Genomic DNA, 12,051 nt, shown 5'->3' with positions numbered 1-12,051 from the left:
CCTCCCTAGCCAGGTGAGTGGTTGGCCAGTAGAGATGCAGGTAGGAATTTCAAACTGGGACAAAGGAATTTTTGGTTTTCCCTCCTTTGGCTCTGGGCAGCTGTTTGTCTAGATACTGAGGGAGACAGAAGATGTGTCTCTCTTGGAGAAAAGACTCTTCACCATTTGTAAGTAGGGCAAAGTCCAGATAAATCCGTCAGGTTTTATTATTTTCTGGTTTGGGAATTTGGATCTGATGTCTGTGCTGTAAGAAATTATTGTTTTCCTCCCTTCTGTAACTAAGTCCTGAGCCCATGGGAATCCCCCGTGTGTTTATTAATTTGTGACTCTTTCCATCCAGTCACCTTAATTATGCTTACAACGGTAGGATTGTTTTGGTAATAAAAGTTCTTTCTTTTTTATTAACTTGGTTTGGGCTCATTTTTGCATCCTGGAAAATCTGTCTGTGGGTGTCTGCAGGCCTCTGACTAGGGGGCAGCTACCACAGACTGAAATTGGTATTTTTTCTTTCTTTTTCGAGCTCTTTGGGAAAAACAGCTTGGGGTGTCCTCGGGTTGGTTTCAAGTGTCCACCCCTGTTTGTGGGTTCAAAAGCACTTGATGGTGTCGTGGATTTTTATCCCCAAAGTCTAGGTTTTTAGGAGTTTGGGGGGAAGTTTTATAGCAAAACCTGGAGAGATCAGGTTTGGGGTACTTTTGCAGGCCCCCCCACTTCTGCATTCATTTTGCCGGAGTGGGGATTAGCCTTGGCAGACTCTGATCCCAGTTCTGGCAGGGGAGTGGGGACTAATGGTTAGAGGAGGGGTTGGGAGCCAGGACTCCCATGTAACAGGTAAAAACTGAGCCCCTTCTGTTTGCAGAGTCTGGCTAGGCCCAGCAGCCCTTGGCCCTGCCATGCCCTTAAGCAACACACCAGCAGGGCTGCCCCCCAGCCGCAGAATGATACAGATGCCAAGAGCAGCTCTGGGCAGGCTCAGCTGAAGGGACCTGCCCCAACTCCAGGTGCTCCCCTCCCTTGGGGACAAACCCAATTCACCTCCTCACAGGCCCTGCCCACAGTTGCCCTGTCAGCCCCTTGGGGAACCCACTTCAGGGTGACAGCCCGTTCCTGGGGGGGGCCAGTCTTGGGGCTTGTGCCCCTCTGCCTTCTGGGACCACCCCTCAGCCTCTCTCTGCCATGGGCCCCTCAGGATGGGGCTGAAACCCTCCACCTCTTGCACTGGGGGGGAGGATACCTTATCCACTGGACGTGCCCCGAAGCCTTCCCACATTCGGGGCCTCCCTCATCTGTCCTATGTCCCAAGGATTCCAGGTTCACACTGCTTGAGGGCGGGGCTCGAACCCCCTTGCTCTGGACCCAGGGTCCCCACCCCCAGAGGGAATAGTGCAGCCCTGTTCTCCAGCCCAGAGCGACTCTCCACCAGTGTCACACAGGAGGGGTTATTGTTTAGCGAACACAGCAAGGGAACCCTCAGGCCTGTCGGCCTGGCCCTCAGCCCAGCACGTCTGAGTCTGCCCTGCAGCCCGGTGGGCTCTGCCTGTTCCCCCGCCCGGTGCAGAAGCCCCCTTCTTCCAGCAGAGCCTCCAGTATCCATCCCCAGCAGCCCCTCCCCTGGTGTTTGTCTTCGGTCCAGGTAAACAGGGTTGCCTGGTCCCTGCCGCAGCCCAGTACAAGTGAGGGAGTGGGGAGAGTGATAACAGGTGGGTGGAGTGAGCAGGACGGGTTGAGGGAGGGTCGGGGTCTCGGGGAAGGGGCAGGGTGGATCTTGGGTGGCCCTTACACTCTGAACATGATCATGAGCATGACAAGGTGTTGTATCGTGCAAGCAAGGTACTAACAAATTTCAACACTCCTTTATTTACCAACAGTGAAACATCTTGACAAAGCTGCTGCTGCACCCCTCTGTAGCGCTCACTCAGCCCTGACTTATCTCCTCCCCACTCCTTCCTGTTTCCTGTGCTTCCAGACTCCCAACAGCCAGTGCTCCCCCGTTCTAATAATTACACGCAGCATCTAAAACACCACACGAGGTGGGGACACTGGTGCCCAGTCATGGTGACAGAGATGCACAAGTGTGGCCTTGGGGTCCATTCCCCTCCCCTCCCTGCCTCAGTTTCCCCAGACTCCCAAGGACAGCGGTGCTTTCTCCATCCCTAAGACTGAGGGGAGGGGAGGGGGGTGAGAGGAGACACAGCGGGAGCAGCTCAGATGAACAGAATGGTAAAGGAAAGCAATGCAAAGTTACGCAGATCTATTTCAATACATGGGACAGTGAGCACAGACAGTAGAATAACACCTTTACCTAGGACAATACACATGCGACTCGGTTATAAGAATATGACTATACATGTACTTATTCCTATGAATCACACACACAGTTTCAATGCTGTTACCCTTATGATTATCAGAGGAGGTCGTGGCCTCTTCCTTTCCCCACACGCAGAGGCGTCCGGCAGCGGGAACTGGTTCACCCTCTTGTTGCAGTGAGTACGGTAGTGGGGACTCCTTACTCAATCCCTCACTCTTGCTCCCACCAGCAGCCAACAGCCAAGCACGGTGACCTGTGAAACCATTTCTCCCTCCGTCAGTTCGGTGTCACTATCCTCGCCTATCATGGCCCGGGGAGGTTGGGGAGCTGGGAGAATCCGAGTGAATGTCGCTAGGCGCAGTGACAACAGGAGTTTTTACAGATGCTGGAAGGGCGGCAATGGGGGGGGGGGGGGAAGGGGGTAGTAGGGCCCTGTTCTTCCAGCCTTCCATTGTGCCACTTTCCATGAGAGCCCCCTGCCAGCGCACATGGGGACAGGAGCCGGCGACTGCTCCTGTGGCCACTAGAGGGCGCTGCAGCCTCGCACTGACCCATTCACCAGCTAATCCAGATTAGTGATGCTCTGACCTGGTCCGGTCCAGATTCGATGGGATAAACGGGGCGCTGCTGGGGAGCAGCTGGAATAGTCCATGTGACTGGTGCTTTGCTGTGTTTACATGAGTAAGGGGAGCGACTCCTTAGCCCAGCCTGAAGCTAGTGTCTGACTCAAAGTGTCTCCTGTCTGGGTGCGAGGAGACACTGGGACGGGGCGGGGGAGGGGGGCGGAAGGGGGTGACAAACAGGAGACGCTTTGGCTTTGCAAAGAGACATTTTTGCAAAGAATTTTCATCCAACTGGATTTTCCTGGTTTCACAAATCAACCTGTTTCCATTCAACATTTCCTATTGTCTCAATTCCTGGACCCAGGGGGCCGTATTGGGAGGTTTGCTGGCTGCTGGTTGAAGCTAGAGTGAGACCTGCTGGCTTTTCTCTCTGGCTCTGCCCTCACCCTGCTGTGTGCCCTGGGCTCGGGCTTTTCCCTTCTCTGCGCCTCAGGACCCCAAGCTGCCCAGTGAGAGAGAGACACTTGTGTGACTCCTGGCAGAAGTGAGTCGGGGCAGAGAATGGGCATAAAGCTCTGTGTACATAACATGAAGATGCTTTGGACAAAATGCCTCATGTGACCTATCAGTTGTAATGTCTCAGTCGGCTGGATCTGGATCTTTTACTTTGGTGCATGTAGCACTCTATGTAAAGTTAGAAATATGGGGGATGGAATGGCTTATGGCTTTAAACCTGCAAATTAAAGCCATCAAAGTTGTTTCCAATGCTGGAACTCTTTAATGGCAGGGTGATCAATTTAACGGCTTGAGAACATCCTCCTTTCTCCTTGAAGTCTAAGCACTTGTTGGTCTTAGGGAGACACCCACCTGGTAGGGGCTGACCAGGTAAGTTTCCATGGGAGTTGAGAGATGGAACAATAGGTTCCTGTGTAATGTGGAAGCTATAAAACAGTGGGAAGTGAGCTGTTGTCTTTGACTGGCATGACACACCCAAAAGGAGCCAGACACCCTGGGAAAAAAATCTTCCCTGGCTTGAGGTTTGCCCAAAATAAGAACAGTTTCAGGGTGAATTTGCAGTAAGTCTTAGGGTGTTAGAACTCACCATGCATTTTATTTTATTTTAAATTGGTGATTTACTTTGTTCTGTTCGTTTTCACTTGAAACCACTTGCTGCACCTTATGGGCCTGGCTCTCCCCTGGGATGCTCTAGCCCTGATCCCAAAGCCGACGTGCTGTGGGGGAGGCGTGAGCACAGAGAATTGTAAAAGATGAGTGAGGTGCTTGGATGGGAGGTGTCTGATGGATGTTTCTGTGCAGAAGTGGGTCTGGCCCACGAAAGCTCATCACCTAATAAACCATCTTATTAGTCTTTAAAGTGCTACATAGTCCTGTTTTTGTTTTAGCTACACCAGACTAACACGGCTACATTTCTATCTCTGTGCAGAAGAGCGCAGTTTGCCCCACTGGTCTCCAGCCTCCTCCCCTTCCCCAAAGAGAGAAGGGGCTGTGTATAAGGTGAACCAAGCATAGAGTGTATCAGGGGATGATACAAAATCAGGGATTTGGGGCAGAGGTAACATACAAGCCAGTCAAACAACAAGGGGAATACTGATACAGAGTCATTCAGTGGGCTTGAAGCCTAGAGCCCACTGGGCAAACCCTGGCCCCGTCGGGTAAGTCAAGGTAAGGAGACCCCTGTCCAAAGATCTGATCTTGCGACTGATGCTGACTGCGGCTTGAAAGGTGCTCAGGACCTGCCCCCTATGGGCCCCACAGCGCCTTTGGGGAGGACAGCTGAGGGGCCGGTCGCTGTTATTCAGGGGGAAGGGAGCTGCAGAGGGCTCGGGGGGCAGGTGAGCTGGTGGGGAACGGGTGGGGTGTCTGCTCCTTCCCCCTCACAGGGCGGGTGGGGAGGAGTCTGAGGGACTGGGGCCGACAGCCGGGACTGGCGTCGTCACGGGCTCCTCTGGGCGCGACGCCTGAGGGGAGCGGAACTCTCGCCAAGGCGGGAAAATCTGGTCGGAGCCGGTTCCCCAACGGCCTCGGAATGTTCCAGAGGGGGAGGGGAAAGCCCGGAATGGAGCCCAGGGTGACAGACTCCATTTTGTTTGACGCAAAATCGCTGTTTTAACATTAAGATCTTTAACATATAGTCATAACCATGCCACACAATTCTATACATATTCCAAACCAGCTACTAACCGAGGGGAGCAAGTCAGGTGCTCTGCAAAAGGCCCATCCTCATCCCCTGGGGCTGGGGCATGGGGCTGAGGGGAAATATCTGACTCAGGGAGCACAGAGCTTCAGAAGGGGATGGGTGCCCCCAGGACAATGTGTGTCCTGCAGGTCACAGGTTGTCACTGTCTCTCCAGCTTGGGACCCTGTTCTGTTTGGGGGCTGGTCCCACCCTCTCAGCAGGAAGGGGACAGTCCCCAGTTCCCTCTCCCCCTCTAATGCCCTTGGTGGGGAGCAGGGTGTGGCTGTGAGGACCCCCCCGGGTATCTCAGTGCTCGGAGCAGAGACGGGCTGACTCCCTGGGCAGCCTCCTGTTTCTATAGGAAGGAGCCTGGTTCTCAGAGCAGAGTCCCTTCTCCTGGCTCCCATCATGGAGGCTGAGGGTCTCTCTCGTTAGGCCGGCCTGGGGCCTGTGGTCAGTGCCTCACTGAGCCAGGCAGAGCTCTGGCTCCAAGTCCCAGCTCCTTCCCCTGGCTCTGAGGGAGGAAAGCCCCAACATTGCTTGGCGCTCGCTTCCCTGGCTGATTAGGGCCCAGTGGGATCCCAGCCAGCAGCACAGGCTGGAAAATGGATCTTCCCATCTCTCCTTCCCAGCTCTCCCCGGTGTCCCGGGAAAATTGACTATTCCAGGTGCTGCCCAGCAGGGCCCCGTTTATCCCATCGAATCTGGACCGGGCCAGGCCAGAGCATCACTAATCCGGATTGGCAGGCGAATGGGGCAGTGTAAACCTGCTGCGCCCTCTAGTGGCCACAGGAGGCGTTTCCGGCTCCTGTCCCTGTGCGCTGGTTGGGGTGTTCACATGGAAAGCGCCACAATGGAAGGCTGGAAGAATAGGGCCATATTGTCCCCCCAACAAGAGAGAGTAACCCCCGTCCAAGAAGGGGCTGTCGCACTGGAGGGGTCCCCCAAGAAGGGACTGTCGCTCTTAAGCGGGTTCCCCTGGGGACCGATGGGCCAAGGGTGGGTGCAACCTGTGGGCCCGTGAGGAGGCAAATTGGGTTTGTCCCCAAGGAAAGGGAGCACCTGGGTCGGAGCAGGTCCCTTCAGCTGAGCCTGCCCAGAGCTGCTTTTCTGTGGCTGGGGGCGGCTGGGGTGGCCCTGCGTTTGTGTTGTTGGAGGAGGTTTAAGAGCTTGGCTCAGCAAGGCAGGTCTCAGGGCTGCTGGGCCCAACCAGGCTCTACAAACAGAAGGGGCTTGATTCTTAGCTGTTATATGGCACCCCTCCTCTAACCATTAGTCTCCACTCCCCTGCCAGAACCGGGATCAGAGTCAAACCTGCCTGGCCCCAGCTTCTTTCTGCCCATTAACCAGTGGCTGCACAAAGATAGCCTGTGTCAGGCCCCCCGCCCCCCAGGGTCCTGGCTGTTGTGCTCATAAGAAGCACACAGGATATTTTCTGGGGAAAAGGCAATACACCACATTTATTGAGAATACAGTAGAAAAACACTTTATATGCTTTAGAAAGACAAGCCTCCCCCCCCCAAAAAAAGTCTTGTGATTGCTTAAGGTTACCAGTCTGTTGCTCACATTAACTTACTGGCCAGGCAAGTTAATGCGAGAGGGAGGAGCGGGGGCTTCTCTCGGTCCAGATCGCCGCTTTGAAGTAGACAAGATGAGACCCGGAGATTTGTTCAGAATGCTCCATCTTTTATAGGACTTTTCTCCCATGCAGGTCTATGCGTTTTGCTTCGTCAGCTCTTAAGCAATCACCATCCTGTCTGCTTAATACGTGTTTATCTGGGAGTTATTCTTTACTCTGACGTCAGTATGTTGGTGTGTCCTCCCCAATGTTATTTCAAGGCTGTCTTGTTTGTAACAGCTTGCTTCTTAACACTCCAAGGCCGTCTGTGTGGCCTCTGTCGGTCTGCTTTGTATTGGGCCCAATTTATGGTACGTTCACGCCTCTGAGTGTTCCAGTCCCCTCCCCTCTTCCACTGTCTGGACCCTGAAACTGTTGGACCTCCAAGTTGTTCTCTCTCCAAACACTCACATTCCATTCACTCCCTCTCCCCAGGAACTACACCATCATTACACACATGGGAAAAGGGACACAATGGTTCACAGGAAGGTATCAATCTAATTCCTAATTCAAAGCTTCTATTAGTACAAACTTTTAATTCATTCATTATAATTTCTTTATAACACACCCCATATTCTAATTACTCCTGGGAGCAACAGTGTGATCCCGCTGACTCACAAGGATCCCGCTGATCTCTTTCTGTCTTGACATCAGATACAGACAGACGCAGTTTGCCTGATGCATCTTTACGAAGGGCTTAGGAGACTGTTTTTCCCTGCTCCCCGGAGAAGCGGCCAGCAGAGTTTGAGTTGTTTAACATTCACTCTCACACTACCCATTAAGCATATTACATAAAACATTATGAAACTCTGTTGTTCACATAACCACACGCCCACTGGCAGCTCGGGGGGCAGGGTCTCTGTGGGGCATGAGTAAGTCCCTGGGTCTCTCCCGGCTGGTGACCCACTGGGGGCCCAGGATGGAATTTCTCTTGCTCCCCTTTTCTTTTGGACCTGGTTGATTTAATTCACAGGTTGACAAAAGACCCTTAGAACCAGGCGTTACAGTGTAAAGCTGCCATCCCCGCTCAGCTGTGGTGCAAGGGGCAGCAGACCCAGATGTTCTCCATCACGCACGCTCCTTGCACGGTGCCAGCGCTCGTGTCACACATGGGCAGGTTTGCAGGCTGAGCAGGAGGCTTTGAAGAGTCAAAGCCTCCAATACCAGGAAATGCCACTTATTGTTTCCCAGACACCCTTAACTCTGCCCCCGCATTCACATGCCTTATGACACCTTCCTTAATTGCATGATCACAGTTTAATTTTATTTACATAAGTCACCAGCCACTTGAATCAAGGAAGGAAAAAAAAGAAAGAAAATCCTCATGGAAATAATAGTCAGTCAAAGCCTGAATGTCTGACCCAGTGGTCTCCTAGCCCCCAGCCTGGTGCGTCCTCCCTAGGACGAAGGAGACCCCCCTCCCTCCCCACTGAGACAAAGCTAAGCTGCAGCTGCAAGGCCTTGGGCCAGGCTGATAGTTTCAGGCTTTCCTCAGTTTTGCAGAGACCTCTGATGACTTTGACAACACGAGATTTTGCCTGCAGATTAGCGACAAGGCGGGATGGAGACAGGAAGAGATGAAATAGGGTCGGCTTCCTGTAGCGGAAAACACCAGCTCAGCTCCTTCTCTGGGACTGGGTGGGGCTGGGACCAGGGGTGCTGGTGGCACCCCTCACTGCCCCATTCTGAGATCTCCTTTCACTATCCTCTTTCTCATTTGGTATTGCAGACAGTCAGGGCATGTGCCCATGGGGGGGATCTGAGATCAGGGCGTGTGCCCATGCGATGGAAGCTGAGGCATGTGTCCAAGGGGAAGGGTGTGGATCTGTGTGGCTGGGTGTGGCAGAACCAGCTGCGCGGGGGAAGGGGGTGTTATGGGGAGACCACAAGCTGAGCCTGTTCTCCTGTGGGGGTCACTGCGTCACTCCTTGGGGGCCACACTCCCTGCCCCGTTGCTCCAGTAACTGGCCCAGGTTCAGGCTATGAGGGCAGGAGTGGGGTGTGATGGCTGTGTATAGGATAGATTCGGGGCAATGGTCAGGACGTCCTGCTTGGCCTGCAGCACCTGTCTGGTCCAGCTCGGCGTAGGTGACTCCCTCGGCACTGGGATCCGGCTTCTAAGGCTGGGAGGGGAGAGAGTCACTGCGTGTGTCAAGTGAAACCTTCCCCCCCACACACACACACTGCAGCCCCCAGAGCTGCAGAAATCAGGGAAGTCCCCCTCCTGCCACCAGCAGCACCTGCCCCCCTATAGAATCCCGCTGGCCCCTGCAAAGCACAGGCCAACACGAAGGTTTGGGGGAAGGTTTGGGGAATGCAGGGTGTGTTTGAGGGGTGCAGGGCCAGCCTCTGACTGAGTTCTGGGCCTCCAGCCCCCTTCTCACTCCCATTAAGCCTTTTGCAGACTGGCCTCCCTGCTCCTCAGCACACCGGAGTGGGGCAGGGTCACAAGCCCCATGGGGAAACTGAGGCAAAGGCAGGTCACCCCCAAACATGCAGAATGAGCCAGGGCTGTATCCCACACCGACATGCCCCGGAGGAGATACCCTGCCCCTCACATCACCCCCTCATGTCGAACTTACACACTGTGACTGCAGCCTCGGATTCCCCGCAGGGAGAGAGAGAGAAACAGTAACAGAGCCCAGGAGTCATGGCTCGCAGCCCCTGGCTCTAACCACTAGGCCCCACTCTTCCGAAAGCGAGGGAGAAAACCCAGGAGTCCTAAGGTAGGTAGATGGTGGGGTGGAGGGAAGAACTGGGCTCTTACCTGCTCTACCTCAATGCTGGTCCCAACCTTGCCAAGACACAAAGCAGAATTGTCCATGAGTCAACACTGCCCCCCCTGTGCCAGCCCTGCCCCTCCGCCCCACAGGGCAGCTGGGAGGAGAGGTTCCCGTCCTGCTCTGCCAGGGGATCCCCCACCGCTCCAGCCAGTGAGCCAGGGTACCCTAAGACAGGCTCAGCCCTGCCCCCCTGTGACCCCCCTGCACCACTACAGAGCCCCCCGCCCCACACTGTGCAGCACAGCGCCCCCTAGCGCTGCCCATGGGTTCTGGGGCCAGCACTGAGAGCCAGGGGACATCGCCCCTTGCTGAACCCCCTGCCCCACCCCTGGATTCCTGGCCTGTCTCCCATCCAAGCCCTGCCCAGGTTTAACCCTTCCCTCGCTGGGGCACTCACAGGATCGGGTGTGTCTGCGGCGGAGGAAGGCCAGGAGGACGAGGAGGAGGAGGAGCAGAAGGATGAGGAGGCTGGTGGCCCCCACAATCAACCCCGTGACGATGGAGCCGCCCAGATTTGTTCCTGATCCATCTGGGAAGCAGCAGGAGGCCTTGAGTGGCTGGTTCGTTACCTGCTGCTCCATCCCCTGCCCCTCAAGCAATGGGGCTGGTGCAGAGGGAAGGAGCAGACGGGATTCTGGGTAGTAGTGGTCAGGAGGTTCACTGCCAATGGTAGGGGGCTGTCTTGGGATGGACTGGATGGGAGAGGGGGATGTACCACAGGTGCCCTTTGAAGCCAGCTGGGATCAGATCCTACAACCCAGATCCCTGGATCCTGACCCTGTCCTGGGGAATTCTGCACAGGGATCATTGGAGTGGGATGGGTTTAGTGGGGGTGGGACTTTTGGCTGGGAAGCGGCTTTGAAATTGGTGGGAGAACCATGCCCTGCTGAAGTGATCAGTAATGGAAGACATAACCGCGCTGTCTTTCCACTGGCCATCACTAGGTTCCAGAGTGAACAATGTGCGATAACTGTTTTCAGAACATAGTTATTAACAGTTCACACTCATGCTGGAAGGGCATAACAAGTGGGGTTCCTCAGGGGTCTCTTTTTGGGGTTGTTCTGTTCAAAATCTTCATCAATGGTTTAGATGATGGCATACGATTATTAGATGATGGTACGATTATTAAGTTTGCAGATGATACCAAGCTGGGAGGAGTTGCAAATGCTTTGGAGGAGGGATCCTAATTCAAAATCATCTGGACAAACTAGAGAAATGGTCTGAGGTAAAGTGAATGAAGTTCAATAAGGACAAATGCAAAGTCCTCCACTTAAGAAGGAACAAGCCATTTCACACATACAGATTGAGACGTGACTGTCTTGGAAGGAGTATCACAGAAAGTGATCTAGGGGTCATAATGGATCACAAGTTAAATATGAGTCAACAGTGTGACACTGTTACAAAAAAAAAGCAAACGTGATTCTGGAGGCATTAACAGGAGTGTTGTGAGCAAGACATGAGATTTCATTCTTCCCCTCTACTCTGTGCTGATTAAGCCTCAGTTAGAGTATTATGTCCAGTTCTGGGCACCACATTTCAGGAAAGATGTGGAGAAATTGGAGAAGGTCCAGAGAAGAGCAACCAAAACGACGAAAGGTCTAGAAAACATGAGCTACGAGGGAAGACTGAAAGAATTGGGCTTGCTTAGTTTAGAAAAGAGAAGACTAAGGGTATGTCTACACATCAGAGTTTGTTCAGAAAAACAGCCGTTTTTCCAAAAAAAACTTCCCTTACATCCACACTGCAATCGTGTTCTTTCAAAAAATAATCAAAAGCACAATGGGGTTTTTCGACATTGGTATACCTCTTTCTACGAGGAAAGATCTCTTTTGGAAAAAGGAGTATGTGTATGGGGAAGAAGAGTGATAGAAATGTAGCCGTGTTAGTCTGGTGTAGCTGAAACAAAATACAGGACTATGTAGCACTTTAAAGACTAACAAGATGGTTTATTAGGTGATGAGCTTTCGTGGGCCAGACCCACTTCCTCAGATCAAATAGTGGAAGAAAATAGTCACAACCATATATACCAAAGGATACAATTAAATAAAAAAGAGAACACATATGAAAAGGAGAAATCAAATTTCAGAACAGAAAGGGGATGTGGGGGGCGGGGGGAGGTAAATGTCTGTGAGCTAATGGTATTAGAGGTGATAATTGGGGAAGCTATCTTTGTAATACCATTAGCTCACAGACATTTACCTTCCCCCCCTCCCCTCCGCATTCCCCTTCTGTTCTGAAATTTGATTTCTCCTTTTCATATGTGTTCTCTTTTTTTAATTGTATCCTTTGGTATATATGGTTGTGACTATTTTCTTCCACTATTTGATCTGAGGAAGTGGGTCTGGTGCACGAAAGCTCATCACCTAATAAACCATCTTTTTAGTCTTGAAAGTGCTACATAGTCCTGTATTTTGTTTCAGCTACACCAGACTAACACGGCTACATTTCTATCACTCTTCTTCCCCATACACATACTCCTGTATTTTCCCCATACATAGTCCTGTATTTTGTTATGGGGAAGAAGGAGTTGTTTTGAAAGAAGAGGGAAGAGGAAAAAGCACAGTTGCCCTGGTGGCTACTCC

At 52.8% G+C, this 12,051-nt stretch overlaps 1 long non-coding RNA gene across 1 annotated transcript; it reads right to left on the bottom strand.

Moving 5' to 3' along the window:
• Nucleotides 1–5,146: 5,146 nt before the first annotated feature.
• LOC142825595 (uncharacterized) lies at nt 5,147–11,509 on the bottom strand. The gene is made up of 3 exons (XR_012899977.1): nt 9,867–11,509; nt 9,454–9,480; nt 5,147–8,809 (listed from the first exon to the last, which is right to left on the bottom strand). It is a non-coding gene; the product is annotated as an uncharacterized LOC142825595 (long non-coding RNA).
• Nucleotides 11,510–12,051: the final 542 nt, after the last annotated feature.

The sequence above is a fragment of the Pelodiscus sinensis genome, unplaced genomic scaffold, assembly GCF_049634645.1.
Source record: "Pelodiscus sinensis isolate JC-2024 unplaced genomic scaffold, ASM4963464v1 ctg86, whole genome shotgun sequence".
NCBI lineage: Eukaryota > Metazoa > Chordata > Testudines > Trionychidae > Pelodiscus > Pelodiscus sinensis.
Note: the sequence above shows the minus strand (reverse complement) of the source record. Positions and strands in the feature narration are given on the sequence as shown.